The following is a 22244-nucleotide window of genomic DNA, read 5'->3' as shown; positions in this document are numbered from 1 at the left end:
AAATATAAGGAATTGTGGGGCAGAAAGATTTTACTTCCACCTGATGTTAACACAATGGTGTTTGATAGGAGAAGAATAAACCTAAGCGATTATTTCTGTGCAGTCATTGCTTGGAATGAAGGGAAGATTTGTTTAAAGTTTACAGAGAAACAAAGTATAAAATGTGCTGTGCTGGTGTTATTAGGTGAAATTATAGATGGTTATTAGAGCAGGACACAAAATCGCAGTAGTTGAAGAGGGAGTGAGAATCCTTAGGTAGTAGGATTCAAGAATGTTTTTGATTGACGACAATCAAGGATCAACAACAAATTACGCCATGCAAGGTGAGTTGTGGAAATGGATTTGACTAATGTATTGAATGACAAGTTGTTACATTTGTGCCAGGACTGGTGCACAGGACAGTACCAAAAACTTATCTGGGACTACCTGACTTCAGAAGGGGAAGACAATGTTCACGTGCTGTCCATGTGTTGCCAGATGCTGCAATCAGATTGATACAGAGCATCATCGCCACCTGGGCTGTTCAGGTGCTTCCTCACTCACGGTGACCTGGGCGGGTTTCCCACAAGTCATGTGGAGGGCAAAAGGTGGCAGAAGAGCTACAAATTTTCTGCGCTGTGTGCAGGATGCCAAACATGGACTTCTTCATAATCAAGCGAATGCCATGCATTCTCAGAAACAGGAAGAACTAAACATTATAAATACCTCTTTCCAAGAATGTGGTTTGGCTATTAGAGTGCGTATGAATCTCCCAATCCAAGATGTTGCAGAGTTTCTTTCTGTGATGCTATTTCCTATTTGATGCATAAATAAAGGAGACTTTCTGAGAAGAAGATAAGTCTCAATGTGTTTCGCTTCAAGCAGGTTGGACACATTTCCTGTGGGATCTTCTATTGGCATAGCCTGGCTCTTTTCGCTCTCTTGATATCAGGTCTTGCCAACTGCTCCAGCGCTACTTACATCTTCAGCCAAGAATTACAAGATTGCTAAAGGAATTGTTTCCGTGTGAGTTCTTCCTCCTGACTGACCCGTTTAAGGAGACATTTGGCACCTTTCACATGTATTAACCTTTACAGGGTGGCAATTTAGAAGCATACTCAACAGACCTTCTTAGCATCTAGCTCTAGACAGATATGAATCCAGGGTATCATTGAACCTGTAAATGCCAAACAGCAACTTTCCCCTAAGCATAGAAAAATCTACTAAACATGGAAAAACAAGTGAGCTGTGTTTGAGCACAGACCTGTCTCAACAAAGCCAAATGGATTGAAGATTTCCACTGCCTAGTATAGATGTTATGACTTCGGCAGGTCTGGCCAAGTGGTTTACAAAACTAGATCAGAGGGCACCATATCATCAGGAAAAATTGGACATTAATTCACATCATGTCACAGCATTAGTTACACCTGATGGTACGTACCAATTATGTAGGATGCCAGTTGGCCCTGAATTCAGTGCCTTATTTTTTCAAAAGTAAATTTAATGTCAGTCTCAGCTTTTCAGGACGACATATTATTGTTTGCCAGTACTAAATTGGAGCCAGGTGCTGCAACAGAAGTATTTGCTATTCTAAGGAACAAGAGTGTCATACTCTGAAAAGGCAAGTGTGCATTCAAGTTCAATAAGGTATATATTTTAGAACATGTGTTGACTAATAATTGTGTCAAATCTAAACCGAATGTGTTGAAGAGCACCAAGAAGGCACCATCACCAAAAGAAAGGCACCAGTTGGTCTCTTTTTAAGGTAGGTGTTATTTTTATGTGAAGATTTGAAAAGGTTTTGCTTAAAAAGCGGAGTATTTCAAACTGTTCATAAACAATGAGCCAGTTATAGCTGGTCTGAATAGTGTAATTTGGGCTCTGGTCAAAATAAAGGAGAAATTGCTGTTGGTCCAGCACTTCAGCCTTTTGCTGAGTGGTGTGATTGTTAATGCAGGTTTGTATGGGATCAGAGGTGTGCTCAATCAGAAAGATAAGAACAAGGAAGTGATTGATTGATTTGTTTCAGGGATTCTGAGATCTGTGGGTGAAGATATTCTGTAAAGGAAAAGGCAACATTGGTATGTGGGGAATATTCAAACATTCAAGGCATATGTGCGGAGAAAGGCTTTGGTGTTTAAAACTGATCAATAGATTTAATCAATACTGTATCAGTCAGCCTGATCACGAAGTCTACTGCTCATTTAGCCAGATTATCTAAAGTACAAATTCAAAGTGGTTTACATACTGGGATACCAGTGGAATTAAAGGGTGGTGAAAAGGAAAAGATGACAGACAAGGTCTAGAAATATCATTGCTATGGATGATAGTTCAGGTCAGAAAGGATGATGTTTTTAAGGAGGTGTTGCAAAATACAACATAGGCGGACGTCTAAGAAAAGTGTTGCTAAGTAAGTTGTGCAAACCTCTTGGAAGATTGCTGAAAAATTGTCAGTGGAGGGAGATTTATTTGTTAGTAGGGATAAACTGAATCCTCCCATGTGTTCAGGGAAAAGATGATAAACATTGCACATGAGGCCATTTAGGAATAAATATTAGTAGGTGGAGTGAATTCCGGTGGCCATGAGTATTTTAAGAGAATTGTCTGCATGTGTGTTGCATGTAAATTGACTAAGTGACTAAATCTCCACCTGTGAGGCTGGTGGAATGTTCAGAGAGAGCATGGCAAACAATAGGGGTTGATTCTTTAGTGCCACACACTCGAGGTACACAATTGTGCAAATTGATCATGTGTCCAAGTGGGTGAGAAGTTAAATGCTTGGCCAAACCAGCGGCAGTGACTGTGTTAAGTTGTTTTCAGTAGATGTTTTTATAAAGAAGGAATCCCTGGGGCACATTTTACATTTGGTTTGGTTAGGTATGTTTTAGACATTTGTGCTATTCCAAACATACCAAACATGGCAATGCTACTCTTTTCAGATCACAAATTACCACTTAAAGAGTCTTAATGGTGCCAGCCAGGGGGGTGTTTATGGAAATGAGCAGTTTCCTCCTTTTCAGCTACACCAAACTGGCTCTGGGATCAGCTTCCTGTCGCACTAGGCTGGTGCCAAGTTTTTTTTTTTTTTTTAGTCTTTATTTTCAAATTTTCTTACTCAGTAAAATAAATAAAATAAGTCAAATAAAACAGAAATGAATGGTACACTGTCAATGATCATCACATGAAGGAAGTGTCACATGAATGCAATATAGTATGTAAAACATAGACACCACGACAGGCATGATATTCCGATATCTGAGCGGGTTGACACATTTCCCTCAGCTTGTAACAGGTAATCGAAACACAGTCCGTGTCGTATACCGTTCAGCATTGCAAAGACCCATAATGCAGTATACAATGTATGTTTTGAAATCTTGTCAAATAATGAGGCGGTGTCAAGCTCAGCGATGCGTTTCATCATCCCACTCCCACCGGGAATATCCCGCTTTCTACTGGAGAGGCAGTTGACTGGCGCGGAGTTTCAAATACGCCTTATATGGGCCCCAAATGTCCTTAGGATGTGAAGAACTAGGCATAAGGTTAGCGCATATCTCACAGTTTACACAGCAATAAGCCAGGCTACGTAGCCACTCCTGCAAGGTTGGGGCAGTTCGCCGGCCCCATAATACCTCTATTTCCCACTTGGCTAGCAATACCCCAAGTGCCGCTAATCTCCTGATCTTTTTAGGAAAGTTAACAGTGTATCCCGGGAGTGCAATTTCTGGAGTGGGGATAAGCGTCATGGCTATCATGGCACCCAGCGTGTTATGTATTTGTTCCCAGTATGTCTGTAGCTTGGGACAAGTCCATGTAAGATGTGCAAAGTCCACGTATGGGGCAGAACATTTCAGACAATTGTGGGATTTAGAGGAGTCTATTTTGTGCGCCATGGCGGGGGATGGTAGAGTCGGTGGAGGAACTTAAAGTGAATAAGCTTATGTCTACTGTTGAGGGAGATTTTCCTCGTTACCACGCAGCACTTTTCCCATTGTTCGTCCGTGATTGGTCGGCCTAGGTCACGCTCCCTTACGTATCCTATCTTCTTTTACTGGACTCAAACTAGAGCAGGACTTGTATAGTTTGAAAATGAGGTGAGTGCCAGTCTCACTCTCAATTATCAATGTAAGTGGGGCAAAGGATTCAGGTGCAATTGGGTAAGTGGTTAATGTGGCTCGTAGAGCCGAGCGAATTAGTCGCATTACAAAGTTGTCCATAAAGGAGCGGTCATGGAATCGGGCTTCGTAAGTCACTGAAAAAATGTGGTTGCTAGGGTGTAAAGTTGAATTTGGCTAACATACGTTGCACAAGCGTTTCTCCTGTAATAGGGAGCCAGAGAGGATTTGGGAGAGGTAGGGCTGGAGAAAACAGCCGTCTTCGTAATTTGTCCCACACCCAACTAGTAGTGGAGACAGTTTGTATGTCTCACAGGTCTCGAGGAACGCCCTTCGATAGCACAGTGGACAATTTTTGGAGGAAGTACTAGATCAGCCTCTGGTCTCAGAAATGGAATTCTTGCATCCGGATGATACCACGCAAATGAATAGCTGCATTGTGCCACCTAGTAATATAAGTGGAGATCGGGAACTCCATATCCCCCCCTTTCGCACTGGAGCGTAAGTATTTGCCAGCAGACGCAGGGCCTCTTCCCCCCCCCCACACCAATCGAATGAGGTGTGCACGTAGTTGTAAAACGAAATTCTTAGTGATCGGGATGGGAATGTTAATAAAGAGATCTAAAAATTTTGGGAGCACTATAATTTTGAGTATAGCGACCCTGCTTGCCATTGATAGTGGTAGACAGAGCCATCGTTCCACCTGTGTTTCTAAGTTGTTTACAGCGCGTCCATAATCCAAGCTGATAATGTTTGCAGTGTCTAAGTGCACGTGGATACCTAAGTATTTAACTGAATCATGGCACCATTCAAGAGGGAATCCACAATCCCGTGGAGTCGTGCTAGCTGTTAATGGAAAGATTACTGTTTGTGCCAATTAATGCCCAGTCCTGAAAAGCGGCCAAATCTAAGTATTTCTCTGATGATTGGGTCGAGATTTTCTTTTGGGTGACGCACATAAAGAATGGTGTCGTCAGTATAGAGTGAAACTAACAGGGGTCCTGTGTTAAATTGTAATCTCGGTGGAGATGCCGCTCCTGAAAATGTCAGATCAGCGGATCCATCGCTAATATAAATAAAAGGGGGGAGAGTGGGCACCCCTGTCGTGTGCCGCATGATAACGAAAAGGGTTGAGATTAAATGGAGTCTCGCCATGGGTTTGCTAGATAATAGAGCAGTAGTGGCAACAAACCCTGCTGGCATTCCCATACGGCTCATACCCAAAAGAAAAAAAGGCCATTCTAAAGAATCAAAGGCCTTTTGGGCATCTAGCAGCACTGCTGCAGCAGGGACTTGCGGGTCTATTCTGTGTATGACTGCAAATAGTGTTCTAAGATTCAGCGAAGTGGAACAGTGTGGAACGAATCCGGACTGTGCTGGGGATATAATAAATTCCATTAATTGAGATAGCCAGTTGGCAAGAATCTTAGGCAAAATTTTAGAATCCACATTTAGGAGCGAGAGGGGCCTATAGGAGCTGCATAGGGAGGGGTCTTTGCCAGGTTTGGGAAGGAGAATAATGACTGCTTCTCGAAGTGTGGGGGGAAGAATTTGTTTCTCGAGCGCTTCTGCGTAGACCTCTATCAACTGAGGTGCAAGGATATCTTTCTAAGCCTTGTAGAAGTCTCTGGTATATCCATCTAGCCCTGGGACCGATGAGCCCCAGAGGGCTTCTATCGCTCCCACAACTTCTGTTTCGGCTATGGGCTCTGCTAAGAATTCTAACATGCATTTTTCCAGATATACCAGTGCGATTTCAGACAAATATTCTTCCTGAGCAGTGAGGTCGCTACCTATTTTAGAACTTTATAAAGTCTTAAAGAAATCCAAAAAGGTGTCTAGAATCTCCAGGGTGGAGGAGATCAACTGATTGGAGCATGTGCGCAGCTCAGTGATGTAGGCCCTACTGTATGGTGGGCGGAGCATTTGTGTCAGCACTCTACCAGGTCTCTCGCCCTCTCCGTATCTTCTGGCAGATTGGTATTTCCCCAAATATAACAGTTCCCTGTCTGCAGCCTTGCGAAATTCGACTAAAAGGGCTAACTGTCGTCCTTCAGTTTCTGCGGTGGCATAATGGAGCTGCTCCGTTTCTAGAACCGATATGTCCTGTTCGATACGGACAAGCGTTGTACGTAAGACTTTCAACACGCCAGCTCGCTTAGCAATGCAGACGCCCCGCATATCCTCCCATAGGACCGCCCAAGTGACCGGGTGTTAATGGTGAAATAGTCCTCGGTGGCCTAACGCACCTCAGCATTGAAAACCTTGTCCTGCAGGGCATTGCAGGGGAACCGCCAATGCCGCTCAAAGCCCTCAGGGTGAGGGACATTTAGATGAAGCACCACCGGTGAATGATCAGAAAATGTGCTTGGCAATGTCTCCAGGGCCCGGAACCAGCCAGCGATCCCCGGGGAAACTAGCCAGTAATCTATCCTGGTCCATGTGTTATGGTAGCCTGAATAGAGAGCATTTTGAGTATGAGTAGGATTGTGTTTTCGCCAAATATCTATCAACGAGAGCTGTGAGCAAATATCCTGTAGAGCACAGAGTGAACGTGGCTTGGAGTCAGGGGAAGTGGAGGTACCGTCTAGTCTGGGATCAAGGAGCAGATTGAAGTCTCCTCCCATTATAGTCATGCTAGGTTCTAGTTTCACAAAGTGTGTATGTAAGCAGTGGAAAAAATTGGGAGTGTCGACTTTCGGGCCTAAGATGCATATCAAGGCCAAATAATGACCCATGAGCGTGCCTGTGACAATAAGGAAGCGGCCTTCACCATCTTCTGCTACTTTGCCGAGGCTGAAGGGGATTCTCTTATGCATAAGGAGGGCCACGCCCCTAGAGTAACTGCTATAATTAGAGAAGTATCTGTGCATCCCCCAGCTAGCCGCCATGCGGGCTGTGTCAGTTTTGTGTAAATGTGTTTCCTGTAAGCAGGCAATGTCAACTTTATGTCGCAACAAATAATTGAGCACCTGGCGTCGCTTGCGGGTATTGTTAAGGCCTCGTACATTCCAGGGCATAAGAGACAAACTAGAGAGGCCAACCGTATTACCCAGTTGTGCCATAGTGAGTGTGCATTAAGAAAATCATGAATAAAGTGTTAACTAAAAAGGTATCATGTGACAGTGACCGCTGTCTAGAATAACTGAACATGCATAAACATTGCAAATTGTCCTCCCTCCACCCAGCCTAACTCCAACCCAAGTAAGGTAATACCATAATGAAACATTCAACTGGAAGTACCAAAGGTCTTTACGAATGTATGGAGAACCCCTAGAAGGGCACTTCCACAAAAACTGAAGCAAGAACAAGGTGTACACCTTGAGGGGTGGCAACGCCACGTCAGCCGGACAACCAACTGATAACAATACAGAAGAATTGTATGCATTATCCCATTACTACTACACATTCAGGATGAGGAGCCAATGTTGTCCTGTTAACCAGTACCCGGGTTGGAAAAGAGTTCCATACTGGCATCAGAGCCGCTACGCGGAGGAGAGGGTCCCCCATTTCCTGTCCCAGCCCCATTATTGTTCCGTTTGTAAGTGTGACAACATTCCTGCGCCTCTGTTGGGTTGTTGAAAATGCATGAACGGCCACCCAAATCCACTTTTAACCTAGCAGGGTGCAGCATTCCATATCTCAATCCCAAGTTTCTGAGGGTGGCCTTCACCCAATTGAACTTGCGGCGGGCATCTTGGACCATTACCGTAAAATCTGGAAAGAAGGAAAGCTTGGAGCCCTGCAAGGCGCAGAACTGAATCTAGATCTCGAAAATTCATGATCCTCGTAATGATGGGTCTCGAAGGTAGGCCAGGGTTAGGCCTCGGACCGAGAGACCGGTGCGCTCGTTCTATGACAAATCCCGGGGTGAAGGCCTTGCTGCCAAACAAATCCGACAATAAACGTTCCACAAATAGGTCCATCCTCCCTGTAACCGCAGTCTCCGGCACACCTAAAATACGAATGTTGTTGCGCCAGCTTCGCACTTCCAAGTCCTCGTTTTTAATAGCAACTTTTTTCAGTATGCCCTCCACCCATTCCAGGCACTTCAGCGACTGCGCCGTGCTGTCTTCGATGTCGGAGATGCGGGCCTCCGCTACATCCAGGCGACGATCATGTGCTTGGACCTTGGCCCCCATGCCGGCCAGGCTTTTATCCAGTGCGTCAAATCTCCCATCTAGGGCCTTGAAACCCACCCTCATCTCCTGGATCATCGATGCAGATAATGAAGGGGGATCGTCTACTCGGTCCGTATTCTGGGCATTCTCAGCCATGGTGGGGGTCTCTTCAGTCACTCCGTCTGCAAGTTTACCAAAGGGCAATGTTCGCTGTTTAGGGTCTTTGCGGCCCATGCCGCGGCATAGTGTCGCAATGTGGATGCCAAGTGGTGGACTGGCCTTGAGCGCTGTCAGCAGATCCAGACCGCTCCAAGGATTCAAGCAGGTTGTGCATAGCCGTGGAAGAAAGGGACAGTTGAGACGGCGGTGCAGTTCATGGCCGAGCTAATAGACTGAAGAGCGCATGGTGGAAGTGCGTAGGCAAATCAGTTCAGCCTTATACCATGCCCTGGGCCGCTTGCAAAATCGTATCCCCCGCCATTGCCATGCTCTGCACACTACTGCCAGGAGGACCCAGTTGTAGGGGATAGTAGTGCACCAGACGCGTGCAGTTGAGGACCCTTCAGGGATCAAGTTGGCCGCAGGGAAAGTGCGCAATCCGCAAGGCCTCTGTCCACGGTGCGTATTGAAAGGTGGAAGAGAGTGCAGGCGGGACGTCACAGCAGGGATAGAGATATGTCCGCTGCAGGAAGTTCTCGGGTCAAGAAGGTGGTGTGGCCGTGATCTGATCAGGGCTCCAGGAGCAGGATCAAGGGGGCGCCTGGAGTCGGAGACCCATATGGCAGTGAGCAGGCCGCAGGGGGGGAGAACGGGCCACGTCACTGCGCGGCTGGTCAAAGTGTGTTCGGGGTTGGAACCAGAAGGGCGTCTCCCCCACCGTTTCTTACGCCCCGCACTCGCTAATCGAAGCAGCAAGGCGCACAGTTGGCCCGGTCTTCAATGCAGCCTCCTAGAAAGGGTGGGCGCGTTGAATGCGGGACGGGCACGGCCGATCAAGCCGACCTCAGAGCCCGTATAAGGAGTATCGGGGGGAGAGTCACCTCAGCTAGCCCCCGACTGGCCTGAATGCCACAACCACAGACCCCCCCTCACTTCCCGTCCAGGCGGTGCATCGATCTTCCAGTGGCAGTGGCCGGGCTCAGGTCGTCGTGCCCGGAAACAGGGAATGGGAGCACCACCGAGCTCCAGACTCAGCTCGCCGGCATCAGGATCGACTCAGCCGTAAAGCGCCGCCGCTTTCATGGCGATGGTGTTGGGGCATAATGCCGGAAACGTTGTGCCCGCCGACGGAGCTTCAGCAGCAAGGGGCCATCTTAGACGCTTGTGTGGCCACGCTCCGCCAGGCTGGTGCCAAGTTGGTTACAGAGAGATCAGGAAGTGAAAAGCGTCTCTTTCCCAGGTTTTCCCTTAACATATAACTATGAACCCTCCCCAGCTGCCTTTCCTAAGGTTATACAAGTCACATACCTCACACCCAGGTGTTCCTACCAAAGGTCCTAAGCAGATGTTTCTGCTCTGGTAGCATCTTGATAAGGGGAAGCACGGGTCAGCTGATGGCATTATAGTGCTAATTAGCCATCTAATGGTATAAGCAAAGCAAGTATACATTTTTAAAGAAATGTTTCCTAAATATATATTCAAAATAAGACTTCATCACTGAATTGTATTTTTAATAAACATTAAAATAGTGTTCGAGTTAATCTAAAACATTGACACAAACCAAAGTTAGAAGACTTATGATGTTATTCTGAATTGTAGTTTTTCTCATAGGAACACTTCAGCCCTTCACAGTGAAAATAGCTTTTGGGGACAAGCCACTGTGGGTACATGCCAAAATGAAATTCTTGCAAGTACCACTTTTGAATATGAGGCACCCTATCTTGCGGGCTACAAGGCCTATATAGGGGTGAGTAATCAAATATTTAAATGTAGGGTTCTTTCCTGTCAAAAAGGCTTATTTTGACAGGTTTGCCTGCAAGTGTAAAAGCTGCAGTAGTCCGGCTACGTAGGCTTGAAGTCATGTTTTCTTTGTTACTCAAGTGGATAGCACAATAAGTGCTGCAGTCCACAGGTGACATTTAATTTCAGATGCAATTAGTGTAATTTCCTGCAGCATATACTGTGGCCCTTGCATGAACCAAATTATTTACATTCAGGATTAGCCTATTTTACAATGTTTTAGGGGTCAGAGTACATACACTGTGGTCTGGACAACAGGTCCAAGCCTACTGTGAATAATGCTACTGATTGACGCTTTACTTTTTCCTGGCCCTTTTTGCCTTGAATGTTTAAAAAAATCATATCTTTGGTTCCACTTATTGGATTTTGTCATTTTGGTATCATGTTGCTCATAAAATATTAATTCTCTATCTTTAGAAATTGGTTGTAGGATTGTTATTGTGTTGTAGTTTGACTTAACTGTTATGTTACTACTAAATACTTTACACATTTTTTAACGTAAGCCTGTCTGCTATGTGCTATAGCTAGCATGGGGTGAAGCCCAGGTTTAAAATACTGAAAACATGTTTTACCCAGACAAGTTTGTGGACAACTCTCATCCACCCCAGTTAATACTCCAGTTTCTTACGCTAAGGGCTGGAGAGATCTTTCAAAAACTTTCAGAATTAGGGTGGCCAATGACAACCAATACGACACTACCATCAAATCCTGGGGTGAAATAGAAAAACTCCAGTTTTCCTCCTGGCAGCAAACATGGAGATAAATGCTATCCTGATGTTACCGATGGGACAGGTCTGGTTTATTGTGTTGTGTTTTGACTTTTTAGCTGTTTGGTTGTTGCTGCTTTACCCATTTTCTTACATTAAGCTTGTCTATTCTGTGCCTGAGCTAATAGGAGCTTAAGCCCATGTTTAAATTAATGAAACTGTGTGAAACCAATTAGTAACCCACTTTTTTACATATGTCATCACCAATTGCTCAATTGTTAAGAATGGTTAGTACTCATGTTGTATGCTTTACTACAGGAGACAGGAGGAACGCTGACTACTATTTGTGGAATTTTAGTTTGAAATATATTTGGTTTGAAAGATGCAGTAAGTGTCATTTATTTTAAAATTACTAAACCTTTTTAAAGGATAAATAAAATTATTTGTTATAAACTTGACCTAGCTACATCTTTAAACCCGGCCACTACCTTTGCTTACCATTACCTCGGACCGAGTAACCTCAGCCCTAGAGCCAAGTCACAGTAATGCTATGATGTGGTAATCGAGTAAGTTAGAATATAAAACTTTTTTTCCTGAACTAAATGCTTTAACAATAAGGGTCTTTGAAATAAAACTAATTGCCTAGACTGGGCAAGAGCAGAAATAGAACACTTTGACAATCATTACAGCTCTATTTCTACTTTATTAAAGTGGATATCACTTTGCGAAATTGCCCTGAAAATACAAATGTCTCCTTTTTTATTCTTCTTAAATTGTTTAGTATGTGTAGGCAGTACAACAACATAACCTCACAAGCTTTAGAAATGTGACAACTATAGATCTTCAGAAACAAAACTTTGATGGCTTTGGAGGTTTGGAGGTGATAACAGTAAAAGTAGTAACCTGATATCTATTGATATAAACTGAATACTTAATCTATATATGTTTATAACCTTAGGGTCACATGTATGACCATTTCATTTTGCGAGTCTCTAAATGCAGTTTTTTGCGACTCAATTGGAGACTCACAAAATGAAATGTGCTAATGTGTCACACATTAGCGATTCCCAATGGGGTCGCAATGGACTTGCCTTATCAATATTTATGAGGCAGGACACAATTTGAAATTCCCAATAGGAAATGGGCAATAACACAGGGATGGTGGCCTACTGCGGAAATCAGAACACTATGTCTGTGTTTGCTTTTAAATAAATCAACTTTTTTCTGTTTGAAATGCAGCCCATTTTCCATAAAGGAAACTGGGATGCGTTTCAAAAAGAAAAGAGAAAAGTTTCTGTTTCATTTTTAAGACTTAGCAGTGGTCCATGCTCTTACAACACGTTTTTGCTGCCAGTCTTAAAAGGGAAAGGGTTTCCTAGGGACCCCTTCCAGTTTCTGACTGCCTTACCACCTTCTTGAAGTAGGCGGTAAACTGTGATTGTTTTGCAACCGCATTCCGATCGCAAAACAGTTGTACATCCCCCTAACAAGCCCCTTCCTAATAGCGACTCACAAACCCTATTTTGCAAAATAGGGTTTGTACATCGTAAAATGCAAGGGCCATTTGTGGCTGGTAAAATGCGTCATACATCTGGCCCTATATGTATAACTAATAAATCATCTCTAATAAAACAGCAGAAAAGGGGTGAACTTCTGGAGCGCTTTACAAGAGAAAGAAAGTTTGCTATGCTATTAAATATGATAGACATGTTCATTTTACTTACACTAATCTTGACAAAAATGAGATTTACATTTTCGGAGGGAGTCTTTGCCTTTGGCTCATACAAAGTGCATGCCGACCATTGAACCAACGTAAGCCAGTTCTAACTGACACATGTCCTAGGTTTCATTCATGAATTATGTCATGTATGCATGGAAGGATAGAGGGATGTGAAGACTTGACTTCAAAAGCGTTTCATATAGGCTTTTAAGAGCATAGCCACCTCCTCCCACTCTGCTCAATGTTTCCAGGGGCTTAAGATCTCAGTCGATACATCCCATCAATCCCTTCACAAACTTTTGCTCAATCCAATCTATGAGAATTAAACTTCTTTTAGCTGGTTTCTAAGTACAGCTATTCAGCCATAGCCACACACTAGTGACCTTGTTATTCCAATTCTATAGAATCAAACAGTGGATTGTAACAAACAGTGTATGGGCTAGATATTTTGAGGTAAGGGAAATTCCTAAGGATACTAGCTATGTGAAAGGCATACAGTTCAGAACCTCCTACCCAGACAAGTCAATCTTCATTAGGGATGAGGGAGACTTGAATGCCTCTGGGTTGTTTTATACTGGATATCCCTCAATGAAGGAAAAGAGATCTATTTGCAGTTCACAGATTCTGGACCACCCATCCTCGGAACTGGGATTATTAGCACTTCTGGGCACCTTGCAGCTATGGCTACACTTAATATCTGGTTAGATAACAGTGCATTTTCTAATTGGTCATTAAAGGGTTCTCTGAAGCTGTTTGAACCCTGATAATGTGGTCTAGGAGGCCCTACCAAATAATCTGAGCCCGGTGAAGCCAGTCATGGGGTTTTCAGAGCGCACTAGTTTGTTATATTCCGGGATAGAAAGAGTATGATAATATTTGTCAAGAGCAATTCCCATTTTAATCCTTTCTCTATCCACTTACAACAGCTTTGCTCTGTCAGCAATAAAGCCAAGTTAGGATTAATGGAAATCAGTGAAAATGGTTAAATTTTCCTAGCTTAAGGTACTGTGTCTTCAGAGTATTCTTGTAAGCTCTTATGGTAGGGTCATTACCTGGATGATTTGTAATCACTTTAGGGAAAGCTCTGAATGGGACTAACAGAGGAGCAGCCAGGGGCATTTGTCTACCTACATCATCTGTTCTAGTGATTTCCAGATTAGTGTGATCTTTCACACTCAAGGCCAGATTGTTCTTGATAGAGCTCAAAATCTGATTCTACTTTACACAACATATTTACCGATTCAGACACAGAAATCTGAATGTGCACTTTGCACATGTTGAGAAAAATAACACAGAAGCTGCACCGTAAAAGCATGCTTGAAATTGTAGAAGCATAGAAAAATGAATGCACAAAGATTAAAATGCTTACTAATAGGGTGTTCTAACAGATTACTTATGAAAATGATAATTTTGAATGCTTTCACTGACAAAGCGAAGCAACTTAATGATGTGACTTAGCATTAATATATCTTGAGAAAATGTGTGGTAGTAGGCCACATACAGCTTTAGTCCTTACTGAATAATCACTAACAATTTTACTATTGTTTCTTTACATAAATTGCTTGGCTTATCACAATATAAATGCATTTATTCATGTTCTTTCCTTAGCTACATTATTTCATAGCCTAACGCAATGGACTTTTCACATTTCTATAAAGTTTGCCTTCTCTGTTCTACATATGCACCATTTCGTACAGTTAAGGACATTCTTCTAGTGTTCACTGAATAGTGAATTGATGAGAACTTAAACTCGGTACAGACCCCATGGAATGTTCATTTTTCCATGTTGACTAACCTGTGAAGATGGAAAGGACAGTCGTTTCTCATGGCATGCATGGGAAACCATGCTGCCGTATCAAAATCTTGTACCTTATGATCGGGAGAGCAACCACACGTTGATCTGACCATTATTGTGTGATGACTCGTCTTGAGAAGCGTCATAAAGACTATAAAAAAAGAAGACCCCCAAAGGTAGGGCAACACAATTGGTTTTGAGGCATGGTCAAACATTCTACTTTTCTCTGTTTGCACAGAGAATGCTTTTTCTATGATTTAAGAACCGTTTTCATGGCTCTTACTTTTGGATTACCTTTACTGATGCCACTGCTCTTAGCAGACTAATTTGAATCCTTCTTTGCCGACCACCTGATTTTCTATTCCTCATGTTTTTGCCCCTTGCCAATGATTTTGCTTGCTGATCCTTCTTGAACTATCTAGTGAGCAACCAGATTATGCCCCTTTATTCCCTTTTAGCCTATGCCCTTGGACTCGCCCTTAGGGGACGTTAAACTTGATCATTTTTCTTTTTGCTTTGGAACATTTTGAATGCTATTAAGAGAAACAACCCACCCTTCTGCCTTGGATGGTGGTAGGAATCTGTAACTTATAGCTGATGTGAATTTTTTCTAAAAACTATCCTCTTCTGGATTAGAAACTTTGACTAAATGTGTGGTTTCATACTACGTACTGTAAGACCTTTGACTGAAGTACTTAAAATGTTACTTATATGCATTGACTTTGGATCAATAATACAATAACCAAATTATCTAAAACTGCCCGAGTCTATTAATTTGTTCTAAAGTTCTTTCTTTAAAACTGTGCTTTTGAACTTAAATTCTAAATGCGTAATAGAGAGTATCATATACTGTTTTCAGAACATCAAGCTCTACTGCTTTTATTCTGTGTTGTGACTGCAGAACTCTTAGTTTGTATGTTCCAGGTTAGACTGAACTTCTTCAGGAGTTTGGGTCTACCCATCGCAATAATGTATTTCTATAGCATGCATTTAAGAGTGGTGTATTTGAGCCTTATCCCAAATTTGTGAGTTGGCTACTAATTAATGGTCCTTATTGGATGGTCAACGTGGAGTTTAATTCCCACCTCTCAGTATCAGCACAGACAGATCCATCAGAATACCATCACCTCTGTGTTAAAAGGTAGTGATGCAAGTTGACTAATTGTAAAGGGCCCAGTACTGTTACAGTAGTGAGTTTGGGAAAAAAATGCTTTCACTGGATCATTTTTAACTTCGGAACCTCATAGCATTCTCTCAGGGTTAGGTTTGCCATGCTCCCCCGTTATAAAATATTCTATCTAGGCATGCCATATTTAATTTATGAGCTCTAAATTCAATGCATACTTTGGGCAAGAAGTGTAAACGTGGGGTCGCAAGGAAGTGAGTGTTTTCCACCTCAATTGCTCTATGACCCCCACCTTCATTGTGTACTGCAGTTGCTGTCCGAAACAGTAATTGCGCAAAATGCCTATTCAATGGGAGTTTCAAAAACTCTTACTTTAGTAATAGTCAAGTCCTTTTTCTAATCTCTGTGACAAGTGCTATTTTCAAAATAAAAAGTTGTCATTCAGCGAATAACATCTGAGGGAGCAGGCAGTGGTTATCTTGATTGCTCTCTTCTGACAAAAATGACCGAAACCACCATTCACAAGGTGAAATTTGTCCATTGGGGATTTATTCCTACATTGTAAATGTCGTAAAATGCCCTTTCGGAAATTAATAGCAGATTATTGGTTCACGAATACAATTGCAGTCGCAAACCATTGCACAGTGAATCACAGAAGACAAAAGAATGCCTATTACATGTCCCATTTCCTTTGAAATTTGGTATATGTTGTAAACTGCACTGTGTAACTCAATGTGAACTTTTTACATTGTAACCAGCAGTGACAAAGACTGTGGATTTGTAAATTGTAGGCTTTGCAACGGCAAAAATACTTTGTACATCAGGCCCTAAATTTGGTTTAGAGAGGAATTAGTGATTGGTCTAAGGAAGGTACAGGAATATAGAATCCCACTCAATTTCAACGCCACTGCCCTGCTTTACAGGAACAACAGAAAGTGTAGCCATATCAATAAGTTGGATAATACCGAACCTGTCAGCTTTACCATATTGATCAGTAGTCAATACAGTTTATACAAAGTGAGTGCAACTTCAACACCTTAATAAGTGTTAGGTGTTCTAAAATACTACTGTGAAGTCTCTATCTCCACAAAAGAACCGCTATTGCCTGGACCTGAGTAGAGACTTCAGTTATCTTGAATCCGGATATCTTGCTAGGATATCTAGTATCAGGTGAAAGGATTCTTAAGGATCGTCTATCAGCAACCTATAGCGATACTCAATCTGAGATATTTTAAGGTCTCCGTCCTGTGAATTTCTGGAAAGTTTCGAACTGCTTATCTTAGAAGCTTGATGACTAAAGCAAACAACAGTTAAGGTAGAAGAAGTATCTGGTTCTTTGGTATAACTTGAACAAGAGTAAATACTTCTCACACCTTGGATGATAACTATAAGACAGAAGTCTGATATTATTGATAAGAAGTGCACAAATGTCAAATCTGTCAAGTGTCACTCTCAGGAACTGCTATCACAGGGTCCAAGGCTTGCACGGCATCAAAGTGGGACATTCAGGTAGAATAATTTCTTACCTAATGGCCTGAATGTTGGCTATACATTTTGCCTCCACAGTAAGGTTTATTCTCTTTTGAAAATAAGTTATAATGAACAGCAGATACGTTTTCCTCTAGCATGAACTTCTGATGAGTGCCCAATATAGGCATCTTCTCGAACACCTTGTGTAGTGCAAGAAAGAATATTTCTGCCTATTTCTCACAAGCCTGAGAATTTAGGCCCTATAGATAAGAGGCCAGATAGTCCTGGTGTTTTAAATTTTAGGTTTAACAGTATCTTTTATTTTGTAACAAACATTTGTAAATCAAAATCCCAACCTGTCTCCGTCCACCTCTTCCAGGTTATTCTCTGTGATTATTCTATAATTATGAAGATTGCCCCCCCCCCTATAATGGTGTGGCACCCCCTGACTTATCAACCCTGAATGCAGTACAGCCATTAAGACATCTAGGATTTAGATTCAGGAGTATTTGAGAGATATTATCTGGAATGAGTTGAATTGCTTTGAGGTATTTTGGATATGAGAGTTTCCTATATTCATGAGTTAACAACAATATAAAATGCTTCTAACTAACTTTGTAGTTACTGTAGTACTGGCACAATAAGTGCTGCTGTCCACTTAACATTTAACGTACGTACACTGGGTACCATGTAAATTAAATTTGTCAGATAGGATTTTCAAGCCAGTTCAACAAGTTTTGAGGAGCCAGAGCACATATCCTGGGGCCTTGTAAGCTAGATCCCATTGCACAGCATTCAAATACCTGTAGCATCAGTCCATAAACAACTTGGGTAATCATGCAAAAATAGGTCTTTTCTTATAGAAACAATTAGAAGCCCTGGCTTGAAAGAGCATTATCTCACATTGCTAACGTGAATCTAGTGACTGTGATTTTTGCATCCAGGATACCTGCCATATGAAGGTTCCAGCTATAAGATGGTCCACAAAGCACCTCTGCTTGGTCATTTCTTTCTTTCCCCACTATACTAAAAATCTTACTTAGGCAGCCTGAAAGCACGTTGTAATGCCAATTGCCAATCCTCCTTGTGCTGCTGGCTGATATAGCATCCTAATAGTGATGCAGAGAGCTTTACCATGTCACATGTAGGAGCATATTAACCCCTGGAATTTGCTTAAGGATTGCGGGGGAAACCAGAAGAACTAAATGAAGAAATAAAGCATTTGTGTGAGGATTCTATTTTGACCAGTGAGATCCTTCCAAGCCATGAAATTTGCTTTGTGTACCATCATGAAGTCATTTAGTGGCAATGGCGGTGCAAATCGTTTCCGTTTTTCAAAAATACAGCCTGCCATATACAGCTAGACAACACTATAGTTACACTAGGCTAATTTCCCTGTTTGCTCACAGTATTATTCCGTGAGTTAGTGGTAGTTACTGCTAGCTGGATGGGGTTGACGCGTTTCTTTTGTCAAAACAAGGACTGGTCTATTGTGTTTTGTAATTTTATGTCATTTTTTAAGCATTCGTCAGCTTTTGATGTATTTGTCAAATGTCTAAAATGTGATTGTTTTGTTGAATTGCAGCACTTATTGTTCATCTTTAAGACATGAATTAAAAGTCTATTGTGTTTGTTCTAAAAATAAATGAATAAAGGAAAGGTATAATGAAAACACCATAACTACTTTAGATACCAACGTGGTTATTTATGAATGTATTAACTGTAAACACACGTCCAACCACTTTTCTTGTTCCTATTATTACTGTGGCCTAGTTTGGACGTAGTTATAGGCCCAACCCCACTTATAAAGCGCGAACGAATGCCGAAGCGTCTTGGCTTTCAAACACACAATTAAAAAAAAACACCTTCAAAGAAAGATCTGCTTTTTAAATCCTAAGTTCAGGGAACCCAAACTCCAAATCTCTATCTTTTTCCAATTAAAAGTTACACTTGTATGGTGTTACAAGGCAGCTTCAATGATAACCTACGGGAGAGATAGCCCTTTCAATAGTGAAAAACAAAATTGGCAGTATTTTCACAATCAGGACATTAAACATACCAGCACATGTCCTTTCACATACACTGCACCCTGCCCATGGGGCTACCTTGGGGGTCCCTTACAAGTAGAAAAAGGGAAAGTTTTGGGCTGACAAGTGGGTACACTTGCCAGGTCGACGTGGCAGTTTAAAACTGCACTTGCAGACAATGCAGTGGCAGGCCTGGGACATGTTTGCAGGGCTGCTCAGGTGTGTGGCATAATCAGTGCTGCAGGCCCACTAGTAGCATTTGATTTATAGGCCCAGGACAAACACAGTGCACTTTACTATGGAATTACCAGTAAATCAAACATGCAATACATGAATAACCAAAACATAGTCACAATTTACACAGGGAGCACTTGCACTGTAGCACTGAACAGCAGTGGTAAAGTGCCCAGAGTTCAAAATCAAGAAAAAATAAAGTCCAGCAAATAGTAAAAAAAATACAGGAGGCAGTAGCATAAAGACAGGGGAAACCATGCCAAGGATGCCAGATCTAACATTCTCCTAGAGATATTCCAATAATTTGTCCTGAGCTACCTTTTTCCCTGGTGTATAACTGCTGATAAACGTTGCAGAGGTGTCCACAGTAGGTATTTAGTCTTTTCGAAGAAATTACAATTACTTTCTTTACACAACAAAGGAGATTGGGGAGCAGAGGTCCAATGCCTCTTCACTTGTCAGTGCTGCAACTTGTATTGGAATGCATCTATGTCTACGACAGGGTCCTATTTACTGGAGACTAAGCTGCCTTATCTTGAAGGAGTTTTAACCAGCAGCTTGTTTTGCCAGATTGAATCATGTAGGGTAGGTTAAACAAAAAAGAACCACACAGTTTATATATATATATATAAATAGTTCTATTCATTAGAAAGTGGAATGGAAACTACGACTGAAGTTGGTACTTGGACCAGGAGACTCAGAGGAGCTGGGGACACAAGGAACCACCCATGGTAAGTATCCAGGAACCCCACAGAGGCTGTTTGCAGAGTGGAAACACAGCCACATGTCGAATAGAAGTCAACGGGGAAGTTGCGGTTGCAGTTTTTAAGAAGGACCCTTCCCAGAGAACCCTGAAAAACTCAGTGGAAGACAGAAAGTTGGAGAGTCATCCCAGGATACCTATACCAGGCAAGCCAGATGCCGAGGTGTGAAGTGATGTTGGAAACCGCCGTAGACTACACTGAAGGACTTCAGGAAAGATGCCGCTGGAGATGACTGTGCAGGAGTCCCGTGGAATCCTAGGGTGGATTCTTTAAGTGAAGAATCTGTAAGGAGAGGGGAGGGGACAGTGTCTAGGCCACTCAGAGGTGACCAGGAGGCATGGAAGAGCAGTGCCCACCAATGAAGGACGTTTTTTTTTTTTTTTTTTAAAACCTTTATTGGTCAAGAACAGAGCATACACAGCTTCTTGCCTACAACCATGTCACCTGGCCGGCAGCAACAACATGCAGTGCATAGAACACTTGCTAGACAGGAGTAAGTCAGGCTCACAGCATGTCGCCTACAACCCATGTGGGCCGGCCGCTGGGTATCACATTTAGGCTGCTGATGCAGGTATATAGTAGCAATGATAACAGCAAGAAGCACACATCCAATTACCCTGTGAGGTTTCGTTTTTCATTTTGTCAGAACAAACTTTTAACTTCAATGAGAACTGTACGCCCCCAGTGTGTGTCCACCATACTTAGTATGTGGCGTAAGGAACTGTCCAGTGCAGAGCCATATTATGAGGTGCACCCATAGCTGGGTACAGGCCAACTGTAGTGTTATGTTGCTCTGCCCGTAACTGACCTAGCCAGCGACCTGGGGGGAGATATCCTTGATGCAATGTAGTGAACATGAACCGGTGCTACACACGACACAGCCACTCAACCTGCGCTGCGGCGGGGTAAGCTTGATGGCATCTCAAATCCGGGGAAATGGCATCCCGCCCCCTCCCACCCATGTAGCAGGCGCAGAAAATGCTATCATACCAGCAAGCATGTACTCGGTCCGAGCAAACGGGGAGCGTCCTGCACACCCATCCTGGGGGGGGGGGGGGGGAACAGGAAGACGAGAAAAAAAAAAAAGGGGGGGGGGGGTCAAGGCAATCAATCCGTCGTAGCGGTCAATGGGGTAGAGACTGCACAAGGCGTGGCCGAGGAGTCGGCTCTCCCAACGTTCCCAGTCTCGCCCTCCTCGGAATCGCCCCCCTCGCGGGCCCGTAGGAGGTAAGCGACGAGGGGTCCCCAGAGGTCCTTAGGCCGCGACTTGGGGGGCAAAAGATCAGCATACTGATGAAGCCTTTCCTGCCATGTAGACATAGTACTCAGCCAGTCCTTGAATTTAGGCGCCCGTCCTCGTCCCCATCTACACGCCACTTGGCGCTTGGCCAGCAGGAGTCCCAGAGCAAAGAATTTCCGATGCGTCTTGAGCACCGGGTGCGACCGGCCCAACAAGGCGAGCTCAGGGCAAGGCGCGGTGGTCACCCCGATCATCTCGGACAGGGCCGAGAAGACCTCCTCCCAATAAGCGGCAACAGCTGGGCACGTCCAGGCCAGATGGAGAAAGCCATAGGAATGTGGCCCCCATTCGTGCCGCTATGCGCTTCCAGGCCCTTACTGTGCAGTCAACCGTAGTGGGGTCACGATCTCCCAAACGGACCTCCGAATATAGATAACCGGAAGGTTGCTCAAGTCTCATGTACCCATCCTCCACCGCCAGGTGCGCCATAAAGGGTGGGGGGTGGAGCCAATAGGCAGCAAAGTGCCCTTGGGCACAGTCGTAGTAGCGCTGAAAGTTAGGCACCTCAAACCCTCCCTGGTGGTAAGGCAACATGAGGCTGCGCAGCCCGATTCTGGCCTGCTTCCCGCCCCAAACCAGACGAGACATCTGGGAGTTAAGAGCTCGGAAGAAGTGGGGACCCGGGCTATAGGGGATGTTGGTGAAAAGGTATAACAATTTGGGAAGAACCACCATCTTAATCAGGGAAATACGCCCTGCCATAGACAGCGGAAGATGGATCCATTTAGTGACATTCTCGGTAATTTTATCTAGCGCCGTCCCGTAATTAGCCCGGATTAGGGTCTCCCGGTCTCTGGTCACTCTGATGCCCAGGTATTTAACCTCCTCCGACTCCCACAGCAATGGGTAGTCCAGGGGGAACGGTAGGGTACTGTCCGTCAAGGGGAATAGGGCTGATTTCGCCTAGTTGATCTGAATCCCAGATATAGC

The sequence above is a fragment of the Triturus cristatus genome, chromosome 2_2, assembly GCF_964204655.1.
Source record: "Triturus cristatus chromosome 2_2, aTriCri1.1, whole genome shotgun sequence".
Lineage (NCBI taxonomy): Eukaryota > Metazoa > Chordata > Amphibia > Caudata > Salamandridae > Triturus > Triturus cristatus.
This window is presented reverse-complemented; position numbering follows the sequence as displayed.